Source organism: Sarcophilus harrisii, chromosome 1 (genome assembly GCF_902635505.1).
Source record: "Sarcophilus harrisii chromosome 1, mSarHar1.11, whole genome shotgun sequence".
NCBI classification, from domain to species: domain Eukaryota; kingdom Metazoa; phylum Chordata; class Mammalia; order Dasyuromorphia; family Dasyuridae; genus Sarcophilus; species Sarcophilus harrisii.
The window spans coordinates 383,961,148-383,982,406 of record NC_045426.1 but is presented as its reverse complement, the minus strand read 5'-3'; the positions used below and the strand labels follow the sequence as shown (position 1 = coordinate 383,982,406).

At 33.7% G+C, this 21,259-nt stretch overlaps 1 long non-coding RNA gene across 1 annotated transcript in view; it reads left to right on the top strand.

The window, feature by feature from the left end:
• LOC116420537 overlaps positions 1-21,259 on the top strand; it is a 37,815-nt gene that overhangs the window by 11,970 nt on the left and 4,586 nt on the right. The window lies entirely within an intron of this gene.

The window sequence follows — 21,259 nt, the reverse complement described above, 5'->3', positions numbered from 1 at the left end:
TTTGTCTCACTGCATGGGAGTGAGGTCCAAAAGCAGCAGCAGCAGTAGCAGCAGCAGCAGCAGCAGCAAGCTTCATAGCAGGAGGATTTCAGCAAGGTTCTGAATCTGGGGCATTCCACCAATGAAGTCCACTCTCGTAGAAGCCAGAAGCCCCCTAGGCAAATGAAGCAGTCTGTACAGCACAGCAAGCTTGCTTGTCAATGACCTTGCCCTTAGCACACCAGGCTATCCTTGACCCCATTGCTGACCAGTAGTGAAATTCTATCCTGAGGGCTAACCAAAAGCTAAACTCTATCCCTGGAGCCCATCAACAGGGAGGCCCTATCTTTATAGCAACCCATCAGCGGGACCCCCACTTTTGGAGCACACCAGCAGCTAAATCCCACACCCAGGGAAGACCAAAAGGGAGGGTCAACAGGGAGGCCCCAATGCTTAGTACAAGGCAAAAGATAAACCTATATCTAGGTTTATCTAGAGAAAGTAAGCAGCTAAACCTTGAAGTTCAATGAAAGTTAGAAGAAAGACCATAATCTCAGATCAAGCAAAATAAAAAATAGATCAAATTAAAAGAGATAAGGGAAGAAAATACATCCTACTTAAAGGCACCATAAATAATGAAGTAATATCAATACAAAACATATATATATAGCATCTAGATTCCTAGAGAAATTAAGTGAGTTGCAAGAAGAAATAAAAAGCAAAACTATACTAGAAGGAGATCTCAACCTTCCTCTATCAAGAACTAGATAAATGTAATCACAAAACAAACAAGAAGTTAAGGAGGTGAACAAAATTTTAGAAAAGTTAGGTATGATAGACTTTTGGAGAAATAGAAAGAAATATACTTTTTTCTCAGTGGTCAATGACATATAAACAAAAATTGACTACATACCAAGGCACAAAAACTTCACAATCAAATGCAGAAAGGCAGAAATATTAAATGCATACTTTTCAGATCATGATGAAATAAAAATTACATGTAATAAAGGGCCATGGATAAATAGACCAAAATTTAATTGAAAACTAATAATCCAATCATAATGAATGGGTCAAACAATAAATCATAGAAACAATTGATAATTTCATCCAAGAGAATGACAATAATGAGACAATATACCGAAATTTGTGGGGTGCAGCCAAAGAAGCTCTTAGGAGAAATTTCTTATCTTTAGACGCTTATATAAATAAAATAAAGATCAATGAGTTAGGCATGCAACTAAAAAAGTTAGGAAAAGAACAAATTAAAAAGCATCAATTAAATACCAATTTAGAAATTCTGAAAATCAAAGGAGAGATTAATAAAATTGAAAGTAAGAAAAATATTGAATTAATAAACAAAACTAAAGAGTTGAGTTTATTAAAAAAAACAAAATTAACCTTTGGTTAATTAATTTGATTACAAAAAGAAAGAAGAAAACCAAATTACCGTTATCAAAAATGAAAAGAGTGAACTTCCCACCAAAGAAAGAGGAAATTAAAGCAATAATCAGGAGCTATTTTGCCACTTGTATGCCAATAAATCTTATAATCTAGGTGAAATGGATGAAACCTTAGAAAAATATGGATTGCCCAGATTAAAAAATGAGGAAATAAATTACTTAAATAGTCCCATTTTAGAAAAAGAAATTAAATAAGACATTATAATGAACTTCCTAAGAAAAAATTTCCAGGACCAATGGAATTAAAAGTGAATTCTAACAAATATTTAAAGAACCATTAATTCAAATATTATATAAACTATTTGGAAAAATAGGGGCAGAATGAGCCCTACCAAATTCCTTTTATTACACAGATGTGGTATTGAGATCTAAGCCAGGAAGGGCCAAAATAGAGAACTAAAATTATAGACTAATTTCCCTCATGAATATTGATGCAAACATCTTAAATAAAATATTAGGAAAGAGATTACAACAATTTGTTACCAGGATAACACACAATGACCAAGTGGGATTTATACCAGAAATGCAGGACTGGTTCAATATCAAGAAAACTATCACCATAATATATAATATCAATATATATAATATATTATATATATATATAATATATTATATATATAATAATAATATCAATAGCCAAACTAACAGAAATCATATGATTATTTTAATAGATGCAGAAAAAGCATTTGACAAAATACATTACCCATTCCTATTTAATTGGTTAATTTAATTAAAAAACCAAATTACTAGTATCAGAAATGAAAGGGATGAATTTGCCACCAATGAAGAGGAAACCTATATACTTTTTAGGAGTTATTTGCTGCTAAGTGAAATAAGCAGAATCAGGAGATCATTATTCATGGCAACAACAAGATTATACAATGATCAATTCTGATGGATGTGACTCCAACAATGGGATGATTGAGGCCATTTCCAATGAACTTGTGATGAAGAGAGCCATCTACATCTAGAGAGAGGACTGTAGGAAGTGAGTATGTATCTCAGCATAGCATTTTCATTCTTTTTGTTATCATTTACTTGCATTTTGTTTTCTTTTTCATTTTTTCCCTTTTTCATCTGATTTTTCTTGTGCAGCAAGATTACTGTATAAAAATGTATGCATATATTGGCTTTAACATATATTTTAACATGGTTAACATATTTTGGATTACTTGCCATCTGGAGAGGGGCTGAGGGAAAAGAAAGGAAAAATTTGAAACACAAGGTTTTGTAAGGATCAATGTTGAAAAATTATCCATGCTTATGTTTTGAAAATAAAAAGAAAACTTTAATAAAAATTAGTTATTTGCCTAATTATATGCCGATATATTTGACAATCTAAAGGAAATGGATAAATATCTGTACAAATATAAGTTATTGAGATGAACAGAAGATAAAATAAAATATCTACATAATTCAATCATAGAAAAAGAAATTGAACAAGCTATCAATGAGATCCTTTAAAAAAATCGTAAAAACCAAATGGACTTACAAATGCTTTCTGGGAAATATGTAAAATATTGATCCCAATATTGTATAAACTATTTAGAAAAATAGGTGAAGAAGGAGTCTTATGACATAAATATGATCCTGATACTCAAAACAGAAAGACTCAAAATAGAGAAAGAAAATTATAGACCAATTTTCTTAATGAATATTGATGCAAAATTTTAAATAAAATATTAGCAAAGAGATTATAGCAAAATATTACAACTATAATACATTATTATCAGGTAGGATTTATACCAGGAATAGGCTACTTCACTACTAGGGAAACTACTAGCATAATTGACCACATCAGTAACCAAACCAACAGAAATCATATGATTATTTAAATAGAAGAAGCCCTTGACAAAGTACAGCACCCATTTCCATCAAAAACACTAGAGAGCATGGGAATAAATGGAGCTTAACTTAAAATGTTAAGTAATATTTATTTAAAATCATCAGTAAGCAGTATCTGTAATGCAGATAAACTAGCTTTCCCATTCAGAGACAAAGCAGTTGCCCATTATCAACTCTACTAGCAATATTGTGCTAGAAATGTTAGACTCTATATTATCCCGATCGTCCTAGCAGTAGCCTTCTTAACACTTATTGAACGCAAAGTGTTAGGCTACATACAATTCCGAAAAGGACCAAACATTGTAGGTCCCTATGGCCTCCTACAACCATTTGCTGACGCAGTAAAACTATTTACAAAAGAACCCCTTCGTCCACTAACTTCTTCCATCTCAATATTTATTATTGCCCCCATTCTAGACCTCTCCATCGCCCTAACAATTTGAACCCCACTACCTATACCCAATACCCTATTAGACCTAAACCTCGGACTTATCTTCGTCCTATCCCTATTTGGCCTATCAGTTTACTCAATCCTATGATCAGGATGAGCCTCTAATTCAAAATATGCCTTAATTGGAGCTCTACGTGCAGTTGCTCAAACCATCTCATACAAAGTCTCCTTAGCTATTATTCTCTTATCGATCATGCTAATCAATGGATCTTTTACACTAAAAACACTATCAACCACCCAAGAAAACTTCTGACTAATCGTTACAACATGACCCCTTGCCATAATATGGTATATCTCTACACTAGCAGAAACAAACTGAGCACCCTTTGATCTAACCAAAGAAGAATCCGAACTAGTATCCGGCTTTAATGTAGAATACGCTGCTGGCCCTTTCGCTATATTCTTCCTAGCAGAATACTCAAACATCATTGCTATAAATGCCATCACAACTATTCTATTCCTAGGGCCCTCTCTTACACCAAGCTTATCCCATGTAAACACACTATCATTTATACTAAAAACACTCCTCACCATAGCTTTTCTATGAGTACGAGCATCGTACCCACGATTCCGCTACAATCAACTAATACACCTTCTATGAAAAAATTTCTTACCTATAACTCTGGCAATATGCTTATGATTTATCTCCCTACCAATCGCTCTATCCTGCATTCCTCCACAAATATAGAAATATGTCTGACAAAAGAATTATCTTGATAGGTTTAAAATAGGGGTGCAAACCCCCTTATTTCTAGGACAACAGGACTTGAACCTATACCAAAGAACTCAAAACCCTTTGTGCTCCCATTACACCACATCCTAGTAAGGTCAGTTAAATAAGCTATCGGGCCCATACCCCAAAAATGTTGGTTCACACCCTTACCATACTAATATCTCCCTATGTACTCATCATTTTAACCCTAAGCCTCTTTATCGGGACCTGCCTAACCCTTTTCAGCAACTACTGATTCACAGCCTGAATAGGATTAGAAATTAACACACTAGCTATCATCCCCATGATAACCGCCCCAAACAACCCACAAGCCACCGAGGCAGCCACAAAATACTTTCTCACACAAGCCACCACCTCTATGGTAATAATATTCGCTATCATTATTATCAATACTAATAAGAGAAGAAAAAATTGAAGGAATTAGAATAGACAATAAGAAAACAAAACTATTCCTCTTTGCAGATGATATAATGTTATATTTAGGAAATCCCAGAGAATCAATTAAAAAAAACTACTTGAAATTATTAATAACTTTAGCAAAGTTGGAGGATACAAAATAAACCCACATAAATCATCAGCATTCCTAAATATTAGCAACAAAATCCAGCAGCAATTTGTAAAAAGAGAAATTTTGTTTGAAATAACTGTAGACAATGGAAAATACTTGAAAGTCTACTTGCTAACACAAATGCAGGAACTTTATTAACATAATTATAAAACATATTTCACTCAAGTCAAATTTAAACAATTGGAAAAATATTAATTGCTCATTAACCAATATTATAATGATATTTCTCTCTAAATTGATCTATTTATTCAGTGCCATTCCAATCAAACTATCAAAAATTATTTTATAGAAGTAAAAAACAATAACTTAATTTGTCTGGAAGAACAAAAGCTCATGTATATCAAGCGAACCAGTGGAAAAAGAGATATTAAAGAAGGTGATGTAGATGTACCATATCTCAAACTATATTATAAAGTAATAATATCAAATATAACCTGGTATTGACTAAGAAACAGACTGATGGATTAGTGAAATAGATTGGGTACAAATTACATTATACTAAATGACCATCATAATTAGTATATGATAAACTCAAAGATCAAAGGTTTTGGTGCAAAAACTTATTTGACAAGAACTGCTGGGAAGACTGGAAAACAATCTAGTAGCAATTAGGCATAAACTAACATCTTACTCTGTTCACCAAAAAAGGCAAAAAAATGAGTATATAATTTATACATTAAGGGTAATATTATTAGATGAAATTAAATATCAAATTAAGAGAGCATGGAATACTTTATCTTTCATATCTATGTATAAGGAAAGAATTTAATATCAAAGATAATATAGAGAACATTATAAAATATGAAATAGATAATTTTGATAATCAAGAAATGAAAAATGTGTTTTGCACAAAGAAAATAATGTAAGGAAAGTAGAAAACTGGAACAAATTTTCTGTAACAAGTATCTGACAAAGGTCTCATTTACCAAATTTATAGAGAACTGAGTCAAGTTTATAAAAATAAAAATCATTTCTCAATTGACAAATGATCAAAAGATATGAAGTAAGTTAAGTATACAAGATGCAATAGTCAATGATTTTATCTATTATTTGATAAACCCCAGAAACTTGAGCTTCTGGGATAAGAACTCAGTATTTTACAAAAATTGATGGGAAAACTAACAAATAGTGTAACAGAAACTAGGAATATACCAACATCTTACATCCTATGCTAATGGATTCATGATTTATATATAAATGGTGATACTACAAGAAAATTAGGAGAGCAAGGGATGGTCTTCCTGTCAGATCTTTGAAGAAAAGAGGAATTTAAAATGGATAATTTTGATTACATTAAATCAAAAACCAATTCAACTGGAATTAGAAAGGAAGTAGAAAGATGAGAAACAATTTTTACAGCCCATGTTTCTGATAAAGGCTTCATTTCTAAAATATATAGAGAACAGAGTCAAATTTATAAAAGTACAAGTCATTCATCAATTGATAAATAGTCAAAGGACATAAATAGGCAATTTTCAGATGAAGAAATTAAAGTAGTCACATAAACTCCAAATCATTATTGATGAGAGATGAAAATTATCACAACTCTGGAGTACCATTTCATCTCTATTCAATTGCTCAAGATAACAGGAAAAGATAATGATAAATATTAGGGGGAGATGTGGGGAAACTGTGACATTAATGCTTTGTTGGTAGAGTTATGAACTGATCCAATCATTTTGGAGAGCAATTTGGAACTATGCCCAAAGGGCTATAAAATTGTTCATACCCATTGATCTAGCAGTACTACTACTAGATCTGTATTCCAAAAAAGATTATAATGAGGGAAAAGTACTTAATGTGCAAAAATGTTTGTCATAACTTTTTGTAGTGGCAAGGAGTGGATGACTTTCAATTGGTGAATGACTTAAGTTATCATATATGAATGTGATAGAATATTATTGTTCTATAAGAAATGATGATTTCAGAAAATCCTGGAAAAACTTTCATGAATTGTTGCTGAGTGAAATGAGCAGAACCAGAACATTGTATACAAAGATAGAAAAATTACATGTTGAACAACTATGATAGACTTATTGCTTCTCACAATATGGTGATCCAAGATAATTCCAATAAACTTGGGAAGGAAAATGCTATCTGTATCCAGAGACTGAGTGTGAATTGAAGAGTAATATTTTCACTTTTTTTTTTTTTTTGGTTTGTTTGCTTTTTTCTTTCTTGTGTTTTTTTTCCATTTTGGTCTGTTTTTTTTTTTTTTTTTTTGGACAGCATGTCAAATATGGAAATATGTTTAAAAGGCCTGTACATGTATAACCTATATCAGATGGCTTGCTCTTTTGGGGAAGAGGAATGTAAGGAAGGGAGGGAGAAAAAGTTTGGATCACATCTTACAGAAATAAATGTTGAAAACTATCTTTTCTTTACATGTATTTGGAAAAATAGAATACCATTTAGAAAAAAAAATTCTTTCCCTCCAAATTTTGAGTTCCAAATTCTCTCCTTCTTCTCCCCCCCTCCAATTGAGAAGGCAAGCAATTTGACAAAGATTATGTGTGTATTGTCATTGAAAGCACATTTTCATGTAACTCATTCTGTGAAAGAAAATACAAACCAAAAACCCTCCCCAAGAAAAATAAAGTAAAAAGTATCTGTGAGCTATGTTCAGGCTCTACCAGTTCTTTCTCTGGAGATGGATAGCACTTTTCAATCATAAATCCTACAGATTGTCTTGGATCTTTGCATTGCTGAGAATAGCTAAATTATTCATGGACAATCATCATACAATATTGCTGTTACTTTGTACAATGTTCTCCAGGTTCTTCTTATTTCAGTTTACATCAATTCATATAAATGTTTCCATGTTTTTCTAAGAATATCCAGCTCATCATTTCTTAAAGAACAATAGTATTTCTCACAAACATGTTTGTTTGTTCAACTGTTTGTTCAGCCTTTCCCCAATTGATGGACATCTCAATTTCCACTTCTTTGCTGTTACTAAAAAAGCTGCTATAAGTATTTTTTGTACACATAGGTCCTTTTTCTTTTCTTCTACTTCTTTTTTTATCTCTTTGGGACACAGAACTAGTAGTGATATTGCTTGGCCAAAGGGCATGCATGGTTTTACAACTTTTTGGGCATAGTTCGTATTGCTCTCCAGAATGTTTGAATCAGTATACAACTTCACCAATAGTACAGTGTTGTTTTAATTTTCCCACTTCTTCTCCAACATTTATCATTTTCTTTTTCTGTATTATTAGTTAATCCAATGGGTATGAAGTAGTAGTAGTTCAATTGTTTTAATCTTCACCAATAGTGATTTAGAGTTAAATATATATTTAATATTAATCTATCTTTCTGGCAATGTTGAATGATGGAATCATGGAATACTACAATCTCTGAAGAACAGAAGTTCAAGATCATCCCTAGAGCTATAAAAAGCCTCATGATGGCTACAAATAGTCTGTAATACATAACAAGCACAGAATTCCCAGGCAGAGGGCAGTGGTTATCAAAATTTTTGGTCTCAGTACCCTTTTATAATCTTAAAACTTATTGAGGATCCCAAATAAATATTTTATATTTGCTACATAATACAATATTGTTATATCTATGGATATTTATTGCATTGAAATTAAAATATAAAAATATTTATTGATTGATCTATTAATTAAAATAAAATTGATAAGCCTATTATACAGTAACATAAATAAAACATTTTTTATTAAAAAAGCTCCATTTTCCAAAATGAAAGAAATTAGTGTTTTACATATTTTTGCAAATCTCTTTAATGTCTGGATTAATAGAAGACAGCTAGTTTTTCATATCTGTTTCTGTATTTAATTTGTTGTGATATGTTGTTTTGGTTGCAGTACATGAGGAAAATACTGCTTCACAAAGATGCAAATTTGGGAAAAAAAGGAGTATTTTTATAGGCAGATAACTTCTTTGTATCATGATAATATCCCTAAAAGGGTCTCAGAGACACCCTGAAATCCTCAGACTACATTTAAGAATTACTGGTTTAACATATGCCATCACTGAAATATGTGACTGAGGAAAAATTGGGGTTAGTCATATAGTGAGAATGAAGAATATTTGATTGTAAGTTGGCATGTTTCTGTGATATCCATGCAATACAAAGAGAAAATGAGAATGGCTACCAGGAAATTGAGTAGTGCTCCTATATTGAATTCATGGGAGGGCATTGATGAGAGTGAAACTGGACTGACAGGAAAGAATAGGGTATACTTTGTAGTACTGGAGAAAGTACTAAATTGGTGAGATCACAGATGCATTACAATATTATTTTATCATAATAAAGGAAAATTCCAGAGAGCAGTAAAAAGGAGGGAGGACGCCATTTTGTGGTAATACAGAGGCAGGTGAATCAAGGTCAGGCTACAAAGAACAAAAGAAGTAGATGAGGCAGAATAACATTTCTATGGGTGGGTCACCTTTCAGGTATTGCTAGCTGGTGAACCACATCTTGGCAGTGCAGTGATGTGAGACCAACCACAGCAGCCATGACGTGTTTTGCTGAAGCCAGGTGGAGCCTTGGCTAGGGAAAAAAATGAAAATGAAGTCTATTTTTCCACTACAGTGGGCCAGGAAAAACCATGTCATTGCCTTTAGCATCAGTCTAAAGATGGTACTTCTTCTAACAGTAGTGAGTCTGCTTGAACATGGGGATGCTCAGTAAGGGAGGCTGGTTGCCAGGGTTAGTCCTGTGGAGAGGAGTATATCAAAGCAATGTGAAGTCAAGCTTTCCTACCAGCTTGTCCTGGCATTTTTAATTAGTACAATTTAATACTGTTTTGGGGCAGGAATATTTTCTGTAATTAGTTCTTTCCCATTCACACAGATTGACTTTGTACACTGATCATAAGGCCAGGGAGGAATAGGGAGGACAAATAATATTAAATGGGCAGGAGGGAAGACAGTATTGGGGTATCCAAGGACTATGTGTGGTCCAGGGGATACTCCTATGAATGTTCAGCTAATACTAAGGTACACATTTGGGAAGTGAGAGAGATGAGATGTGTGTTGGGGGAGGGGCACATGAAGGGAGAGAAAATAGTGGGGCAAACCAATCTTTGTCAACATCACTTAGAGCTTGACTATTTAGTTAAATAGATAAGTAGGGGCCATCTTATGGATAGGTAGTGTAGGTAAGCCACTCTGCCTCCCAATCTTTCTTTCTCCTTCCCACCCCTGGCCTTTTCTGATATAAGAAATTCCTTAAACAGGGTATGGAGCCATTCACTTTGTACTAAATGATGGAAATCTCAACATAATATTCCTTATGAGACAGAAATTGTTACTTAAATTCACCTGTACATGAATGATACAAGATGCTTTCCTGAGAAGAGATTTTAGTGTATTCATGGGGCAAAGGGTAGAACAGGAGAGAGAGTAGAAAAGCAGAAATAAATTGGGTACTTTAAGGGGAAGAGAAGAAAAAAATAAAGAGTATGGGGGGCATGCTTTTTTAAAATGACAAACATATATATCTATATCTATATCTATATCTATATCTATATCTATATCTATATATCTCAAGTCAAGTGACTTGCCCAAGGTCACACAGCTAGGCAGTAAGTGTCTGAGGCCAAATTTGAATTCAGGTCCTCTGGAGTTCAGGGCTGGTGTTCTATCCACTGCCCCAATTTCACTTATATTTCAATTTTGTCTCTCACCAATATGTTGGACATAGAGACAAGAAGACTTGAATCTGAATCCACTTTCAGATGCTACTATCTCTGTGATCCTGGATAAGTCACTTAACTTCTGTCTGCCTCAGTTCTGTAAAACTGGGATAATAGCACAAGGTAGTTGTGAGGATCAATGAGATAATATTCGAAAAATATGTTGCAATCCTTAAAATATTATATATTTATTAGTATTATATTGAATGCTATAAAGTGCTATATAAAATTTGTTAATATTGTTATTGTTACTTGTTACTTTCACATTATTCAATGGGAGCTTATCTCCTAATAGTAATATACATTATTGAAATACTTCCTAATTTTTCTAATCTATTAGATTATAAATTTGAATTGTTTTTTTATTATAAATTTGAAGAGGACTGTATCTTAAATCAACTTTGTATCCCCCTAAACATTCAACAACAGGCCTTGCACGGAGAATCAGACATTTAGACTTAGAAGGGATTATCTAACCCTATTTTACACATGAGGAAATAGAGATTCAAAAAGCAATATGTGATATTTTAAAAGTTAGGAAGTTGACACAATCAATACTTGAATTCATTTCCTCTGTCTTCAAGTCTCAGACTCTTTTCCCTATCCAGATTTTCAATAAATGTTTATAAATTGAAGCATAAAGGAATACCCCAAAACTAATTTTAAAAAATCCTATCTCTGAGGTACTCACTCACACATATGATATCCAGGAGACAATGGTACACCCTCCATTAATAAGAATTGAGTGAGCACAAAATGGATTGTCCAGGAGTCAATTTTATTGAAGGCTTTTTTTTAAAACATCCCAGTCCTCACCTGGTCATTGTTTTTGGTTTTGATGGCTCAAAATGAGTGTAAATTATAATTGATTCTGTTCTGACCAGAAACCCTGAGAGTCTTCTCCTCCCAGATTGATTTTTTTTTTTTGAGGAGGCAAACTAGGTCAGCTTTTGCCTTATTTCTAACCTAACCTTAAATCATTGGATGAGTGTAGTCTCAAGCAAACTTAGATCTGGGAAAGACCTTAGCTTAAAAAAAGCCCACATCTCCCCCCTACAACTCGAGTCATCTCCAGTCATCCTGATGTATATCTTGCCACTGAACCCAGATGACACTGGAGGAGAGAATGAAGCTGGTGCTCACTTTGTACAATCCTGATTCACTTAAAACCAATTCACTTGCAAGTCAAGATATCACCTTCCTGATGTTATTGGTCTTCAAGAATGAAGGCCAAACAACACCTGGATAAGATAACTAGAAAGGAAATTTGGATTATTGAAGATAAGAGGATAGACAGTATAAGACCAATAGGATATATCCAGAAACTGAGCTGCTCAATGTGTTTCTTAAGTAGCATTTACTAAGTACCTACCTTATGTCAGGCACCTTGTTCAAAGCTCTGGGTATATAAAGAAAGGACAAAAAAAGCATCCTCCTGAAAAACAAAAACATACATATAGTCCCTGCTTTCAAGGAATTTACCATCTAATGGGAAAGATGAAATGAAAACAACTATATATGAACAAGACATATATTGTACAGGATAAACTACAAATAATCTCAGAGGGAAGGGACTGATATTAGGAAGATTGAGAAATTCTTATAAAGGTTGGACTTTAGCACCAAAATGAGTGTTGTCTAGGGAGCCTGCTTATACATGGATCTGTGAACTTCTTTGTCTGTCTTCCTACTCCCTGCACTCCCTTTCTTACCCTCCTCTGTCCTAGTTTCTACAAGCACTAATGGGTTGGAAACTTCAGAGTATCATTTGGACATCTTCTTTAGTCAATCATTCCTTTGTATTGTAATGACAATAACATTTAGCTTGAATGTATATAATTTTTTATGATTTATAAAATGCTTTTTTTATATGAGATCAGGAATGCAATTATTATCTCAGTTTTACAGATAGGAAAACAGACTCAGAGAAAAATAATATATCCTGAAATGAAAGATATTTGCTAGGCCTGGTAGAATACTTCTATAATCCTTGCTACTAGAAAGTCTGATGCTGGTGGATTTCTTGAGCTTATGAGTTCTGTGATGTAAAGATAACTGGGTGTCTGCCCTAAATCCAGTATTAATATGATCAAGGTGGGATTGGGTGGGGTTGGTGGGCATGTACCATCCTGATTAAGGAAAAGCAAACCAGCCCAGAGTGGAAATAGAACAGGTCAAGCTTCTGTGCTGGGGTTGGGACCATAAACCTCTGCTTTTTCAGTTTGAGAGATGGGGAAACATCAAAAGAAAGCAAGAAAGCTAAAAGAAAAGGAAAAAATGGAGGAAGAAAAAAGAAGAGAAGGGAAGAAGAAGGAAAGAAGGTTGGAAGGAAAGATAGAAGAAAGGGAGGGAGAAAGGAAAAGAGAAAGGAAAGAAGGAAACAAGAAAAAAGGCCAAAAGTGAGAAAGGAAAGAGAGAAGGAAGAAAGCAGGAAATCCAAAAATGAAAAATCAGAGAGAAAAGAAAGAAAAAGAAAAAGAGAAGGAAGAAAGAAGGAAAGAACAGGAGAAAAGGAAGAAAGAAGAGAAAGGAAAAAAAAGAAAGATAAAAGGAAGGGAAAAAGAAGATGAAAGAAGAAAAATGGAAAAAAAGAAGGAAGAGAAAATTCAAATATAATATCTCAGTACCCCTACTAGCTTGTAATGTCTTGAGAATAGGTATGTATCCCCAGCGCTTAGACAAAGTCTTGTCCATAATAAATGTTTCAGTGATTCTTGAATTGAACTCTGTTTTCTCTCCAGGATGTGAACAATAGGGCATTCTCTATATTGAGTACAAACAACTAGCTTTGTGGGTGTAGCAAACACACAGGAGGCTCTCTTAGGAAGGATGCCAGCACAAAAGCATGAAGGAAAACTACTAATCCCCACCCTTAGGTGAAACAACTCATGAACCATTAGAAAAAAGTCCAGAAGCTTCTTTAAAGTCTTTCTTCCCACTATTTCTTACTCATTTTTTGAGTCTTGTCTTACGTGACCCCCATTTTTCTTGGCAAAGTTACTGGAATGGTTTGTCATTTACTTTTCCAGATGAGGAAACTGAAGCAGAGTTACAAAAGATTATTACCAGCAATTCTGTTCCAAATATTAATCTCAGATTTAATATAACATGATGAATCACCTTCATTAAGGGAAAGCCATTAGACTGGATAATTAATAGTTATACTTGAAAATTTCTTACTATTACAAAATAATAAAAATATACATTAAGATAATATAGCACTTTTAAGTAAAAATGCTTTTACATATATTATCTTCTTTGATGCAATAATCTTAACTATAACATCCTACAAAATCATGCCTTCCTTTTATGTCACTTTTTTTTCATAGTAGTACTCCTCTATAATTCTTCTTCATCTCACCTTTCTCCTAGTGTCCATTACCTATATAGTCAAGCCACATAACTTTATATTTAGTCACACTTATGTTGCTGCTCTTGTCACATCACAGCTTCCCTTTTCTCCTTTTCCCTAGGTCAGCATGATCTTAACTCTGCCCAGTTTCCATTTGCTTCCATTCATCCATTTCTGAACTTAATCTCTCTTTTGTAGCCTTCCCATCTCCTTCTCAGAGCTTCTGACAAACCCCTTTTCTGATTAACTCCTAAGTCACTCCAATCTTAAGAAAGCTCCCTTTGGATTCCATTTGATTGCCTGGCCAAATAACCACAACTACATTTTGCTCTGCTTGTCATAAATCTAAAGTTAGAAAATAAATATCTCACCATTCCTTTGCAATCCATCCAAAATTTCTTACTGACAGTTTCTGAAAACCCTTCTGAATTAATTTTTTTTTCATTTCACCATTGAAACATCCATTTCTCCCTATTCTGATTTTATTGACTCTTTTTTCAACGTCCTGCTGCACACACAGCACTGGCTACAGCTTCCTGAGATGGTCATCCTTAATCTCAATATCTGGGAAAGGGGAGATGCATGATATGGTCCACATGCTACTGTCATGGCAATAACAAAAAACAGCAGTATCATAGACAAAAGAGGCAAAAGACACAGAAGAAGAAAAGTTAGTGAAAGGATACAGAGACAGGAATGGCCAACTTTTCCACACCAAATAAAGATGAGACTGTTAAAGATGAACTATTTTTAGCCTCAGACTCTTGTCTAACATGTCACATCACCATTATTTCCTCTGCCAGCAAATGTGGTCAGCAGTTATGGTGGCATTTGCCATCCTTGAGACAGAATACTTATACACAACTGAATGTTTAGATGGAGTTGGCAAACTATAGTTGACTTACTTGTGTTTGTGAGAATTCTAGGTCTGCAAATGAGAAAGGCATATTGTATTATGTCTGCCATGGGAAAGGATTGCACCTTTTGGAAGTAAATTTTTTTTTTCCCCTGAGGGAACAAGGGCTGTAAATGAACTACAATGCCTAAGTCTCTGCCAGCATTGCAACACTTCCTCTGGGAGGAGAGATGGCATTTTTTCTTATATTCAAACAAGTTCTTACTTTGGTACACTTACATATTAATGCACCAAGCCCATGAAAAAGTTAAAGAAACATTATAGTAAAGGCAGACATGATTAAAAGTTATAAATTCAAGCATAGTACAGAGAAATTCTAAAGGTTTTTACGTGTATAGGACTTAGATGTACAGTTAGATGGTACAGTGGATAGAGTGCTGGGCCTGGGGTTAGGAAAACTCGTCTTTGTGAGTTCAAATCTGACCTCAGATACTTCTTAGCTATGTGGTGCTGGGTGAGTCACTTAATCCTGTTTGCCTCAATTTCCTCATCCATAAAATGAGTTGGAAAAGGAAATGGAAAGCACTTCAGTATTTTTGCTAAGGTAAGGTAATCCCAATTGGGTTCACAAAAGTCAAATGACTGAAAAATGATTGAACAACAAGAAAGCTAATAAGAAGAGTTATCCTGTGAAGGCATGAAAAGTGTTAAAAGTAAATATAGTATGAGGTATGTATATATATATATGTATATATATTTATACACATACATATAGTATACATATATATGATATTTACATGTATATATATATATACACACATACAAATAAATGTCTTGTATAAAGATAAATATGTGTGTGTGTCTGTGTGTGTGTATGTGTGTGTATGTTCAAACATAAAGGTAGCCATCCTATACATTAGAATGGAGTTTTTGTTCTGACCCTTTCTCATGGGTCAGATTCTTGTTAAAGTACATGCTGGATAAACAACTTTATGTTGTTGTGGGTGCTGTGCTGTGGGGAGCTGTGGTAGAGTCATAACAACTGAGCCAGAAAGAATCACTGCCTCTTCAATTGAGGAGAGATGACTTCTTGTGTCTTTCAAAAGGACTTCTTTGTTGGAACATGACAAATACCAGCTCCCCCTTAGATTTCCAGTAAGGCACTAAAGAAATTTCATTTTTTTTTCTATTGCTATTGTTAGAGAGGCTATGTGATGGCAATGAGAATATATGTCTGTCTAGGAAAACCTACTCCTCTCTCCACCCCCATCTTTTTTTTCTCTGATTGCTATCTCTCCTCTCCCTATCTCTATCTCTATCTCTCTTTCTCTCTCTGTTTCTTTCCATTTCTGTTTTTCTTTCTGCCTCTCTGTCTCTATCTGCCTATCTCTCTCTATCTCTATGTCTTTCTATCTCTCTGTTTCTGTCTCTGTCTCTATGTCTCTGTCCATCTGTCTGTTTCCCTCCATCCCTCCTTCTCTCCCTCTCTTTAGTACTATTTTTTATTGTAATACATTTTATTTATTTATTTTTATTCCAAATTCTTTTTCTCCTCCAGTCCATCCTCCACCTACTAAGAAGGCAAGAAATATTATGCATAAAATCATGTAAATATCTATATTGTCTCTTCTGAGCAAAAAAATAAAGGAAAAAATGTTTAAATATGTGCTCTGAGTTCATCAATTTTTCATCTAGAATCTAGAGGTGAATAGTATTTTACATTATATAAGTCCTTTGGAGTCATAGTGGATCATTGTACTGATTGGAGTTACTTCTTTCACAGTTGATTATCTTTACAATATTGCTGTTACTGCACAGATTGTTCTTCTGGTTCTCTCACTTCATTTTGCATCATTTGATATATTTTCCCACGTTTCTCTGTAAACATCCTTTTTATCTTTTCTTATAGCATAATATAGCATTAATATACCATAACTTGTTCAGTCATTCTGAAGTGATGGACATTCTCTCATTTTTCAGTTCTTTGCCATCACAAAAAAGCAACTATAAATATTTTCCTTTTTTCTTTAATCTCTTTAAATAATCCATATTCCTTTAGGAATATAGATCTAATGGTAATATTTGCTGGGTCAAAGGGTTTATATAGTTTTATGAACCTTTTGCATAGTTTCAAATTATTCTCCAGAATGGTTGGATTCATTTACAGCTCCATCTACAGATTTAGTGCCCCTATTTTCCCATATCCCCTCCACTATTTGTCACTTAACTTTTCTTTCATGTTAACTAATTCAATGGAGGTATTTTTTTTTAATATGACTATTGATAGTTTTCATTTTCTTTAACAAAAACTGTTTGTTTATATATTTTGACCATATATCAAATGAAGAATGATTCCTATTTTTATAAAACTGGATGACTTCTCCATATATTTGAGACAGGAAATTTTTATAAGAACAACTTTCTGCAAATTTTTGTCTCCATTGCTTACTTGTTTTCTAACTTTGACTGCTTTTGTTTTATTTGTACAAAACTTTAAATTTATACCAAATTGAAATTATGCATTTTACCTCCTCTGACTCTTTCTGTCTTTTGTTTGGTAATGAATTTTTTTTCTATCATAGATTTGATAAGTAATTTCTTCCTTGTTTCCATAATTTGTTATGGTATCCCCTTTAAGTCTAAATCAACTACTCATTTTGAACTTGTCTTGGTAAAATGGTTTGAGATGTTGATCTACCCCTAGTTTCTGCCAGAGTACTTTCCAGTTGTTTTCCACTAATTTTTGTCAAATAGTTAATTCTTGCTCCAATCCTGGGATCTTTGGATTTTCATATATAATATTTGCTTCTATATATTATGTACCTGGGTGCAACTGATCAACTATTTTATTTCTTATTCAAATTATTTTTATCTAAATTTTTACCCAAATTATTGATTTCTTGTTTTGATGGTTTCCACTTTAGATTAGAGTTTGAGAGCTGGTACTACTACCCTCTTCTCTTCACATTTGTTTTTATTTTTCAGTGATTCCCTTAATATCCTTGATCATTTGTTCCTCCAGGTAATTTTTTTTTCTGGAAGAAAATTTCATAGAAGAAATAAATCTTTGGTGTTTTGGTTTATATGGTATAGGATAAGCAAAATAATTTAAATAGAATTATTATTATTATGATTGGCTTACTCATGAATTATTAGTATTTCTCCAATTATTTAGATCATTATTTGCATGAAGAGTGTTTTATAATTTTTTACAGATAGTTCCTGTATTTGTCTTGGCAAGTAGATCCCAGGTATTTTATACTGTCTTCAGTTATTTTAACTAGAATTCCTTTATCTATCTCTTCTTGCTAGGTTTTGTTAAAAAATGCTTGTGATTTGTGTGGGCATATTTTATTTCTTTCAATTTTACTTAAGTTGTGAGTTACTTTGATTACTTTTTAAAATTAACTCTCCAGGTCAGTATCATATCATCTGCAGAAAGGAATAGTTTGGTTTCCTCATTGCCAGGCCACCTCTTCTGCATTTTACTTTTTCTCTGAGTTTTAGTGACTGGACAGTGATCCTGACTGCTTATTTCTATTCTTTTTGAAAGGAAAGAGGCATGATACTGAAAAAATTGGCACAAGTTGACAATTCAGACTTTTCCCCGAAAGGGTAGGGCCTCTCATATCAGAGATATGTTAATTCTGTCTTATAGCCTTATGTTTGTATTTTTCCATTCTGAATGCTAATTGAATGAATTTTTAAGGATCATGTTAAGAGGTAAAAACAGATTATGATCTAATGGATGGGGGTTACAATCCAAGTGAGTTATGAATTATTGTTGAAATATTTGTATATTTACATAGGAACCCAAAAAGCACTAGGGAGTGTGTATAGAAATTAGGAGGCTTGTATGACAGGTGCTATACATACATGTGCATCTTAAGTGAGCTATTAGCTGAAACTTGGGGGTGTCTATGCAAATTTGTTTATGCCCAGTTGACTGAATGCAGTCAGTTTAGAGTGCCACCTTGTGGATCACACAAACAAAAAAGCTAAAGGAATCCAAAAGGTTTATAAATGATTTTTATGGATTAGAACAATGAGGCAAATTTAATAAGATGAAATTTAATAGGGATAAATATAAAATCTTATACTGGAGTTCAAAATATCAACTTTAAAAGTACAAAATTGTAATTATATGAAAGCCATCTGGGAGTAACAGTGGATTAAAAGCTCAAGATAAATCAAGAGTGATGTGGAGGCTTTAAAAGCTGGTACAATCTATCATTATTAGAGGCATAGTGTTTGGAACTTATCAATAGGATGGTGCCAGCATAGTGAGTTTTTAATTATAGTAACTTTCAAAGGCATCTACTTAGTTATTAAGATGTTGCGATATGTGTCAGTAGACATAGGCATGCTGATAAAATCGTGCCTTTTTGAAAAATTGGTATATACTTGTTGGATTGGACCAGGGAAGTGACTGTACTCATCCTTGGCCAGATATCAACTACTTTTTTTGTATTCAACTCTAGGCTACCCATTTTAGGATAGAAATTAACAAACTAGAGAATATCCAGAAGAGCATAAACAAAATAATGAAGGTACCAGAGATCATGTCTTGTTGGTGTATTTCTTCTTTAAAATAAGAGTTCTCTCTGAGAGAAAGCAGGTTTCTCAGAGAGGTTTTCTAGAGGCAGCCTTAGTCTCAGTTGAAATAAATAATTACTCCAAAATCGCAGCCAGCTGGTAAAAGTTCAGATCTTTTATTGTGTCCTTCAATATAGCCCCGTTAGCTTAGAGGCCTATCTCTCCACTTGGTTCTAAGAGCTCTGCCCAAATGTCTCCAAATCCAAAGGTTTGTCCTTCCGACTCCAGCCAGCACCAAGGTAGAAGATACAATGAATCTCTCTTGCCTCAAAGATAGGGCTTGTGGGCTTCCTCGGAGAGTGCTCCTCTCCAACCCCTGGGAATATTCCCAAATAACTCTCTCCAGCTCTAAGAGCTTCCTGTATATATATGATCTCCCAAAGGTTAATTCCTCCTTCTGGAGAGAGAGGGATTCTGGGTTATCTCCCAGAGTGCTCTCTGGCCCTAAGAACTTCAAGGGAGGTGTGAATTCAGATATCTCATACTAATTCCTGAAATCTCCCAAATGTGTGAACTCCATTGAGTACTTAGATACTTATGAGCTCTCTAAAGGTGTGAACACAAGCATTGTTTCTATCAATTGTACTTAGTACCTTGTTTCAAGTTCTGGCCCAAAATATCTCCTTCTAAGATCAAATCAATCATATTGAACCATGCCAAATTAGATAATTATTGTTTCTATCAATTCCAATGGCATAACAGTTTGTAAAGATTCCAACAATATCTCATATAATTGAAATACCTAGGCATATTTACTCTGGAAAAAAAGAAAGTTTGAGGAGGCGCATGGCAGATGTCTTCAAAAATTCAAAGGATTTTGATATAGCAAAGGAATTAGATGAATTTTATTCTCAGAAAGCAGAATTAGAAGCAATGTATAAAAATTTCAGAGAAGACAGCTTCAGCTTAGTTTAAGGGGAAATTTCATATAATTAAAGCAGTCCAGAAGTGGAATGGGCCTCCCTGGAAGACAATGTGTCCCCTCTTGCATGAGATCAAGCAAGGGGTAGATGCTTCATCATTCTCTCCACTCCTAAATATATTAAAAATCTTTAAAAACTATCCATGCTCCATTGGGACAAGGTCAAGAGAATGACGAGAGGGCTTTTTATGAGAAGACATGGTCAAGAGTCAGGATGGGTAGGCATAGATTGGTGTGAAATCTGCTTTCCTGAAGGGAATACTCAGAAGGATGAAATCACAGATATATTGACATAACTGGGATCACAAAGAGAGAAAACTCACCTATCATACTTCTTTAAAGTCTTTGAAATGGTAAATATCTGACCAAAGAATAAAATCTTTGTTCAGAGACAAGTCATGTGATTTTTACCAAGTAGTTTTGTTATACATCTTTTGAACTTAAGAAAAATGTATATTTTTCTATTTATGAATATAAATTGGGGGGATCATATCATTTTGAATAAATTCAATTGTTTCCTCAGAAATTTCAATTTCTATTAATAGTTTGTGATTGCATAGTGATGCTTTTAATTGTTTTTAATTAACAAGAATTTTTCTCTCTCTTCTACTCCCATTCTCTCTGATTAAAAAAAAACCTACTATATTAAATGTAATTCACACATTAGCCATATACAAAATATGTCTCATTCTGAATCTAGAATCCACCACTTCTCTCAACCAAGAGTTAGATGGCAGCATCTTTGAAGTTGGTCATGATTGTTGGGATAAGAGAAAGAAAGGTTAAATGAAAGCTTAAAAATATTTGTGATTCATGGGCTCTCTTATCTTA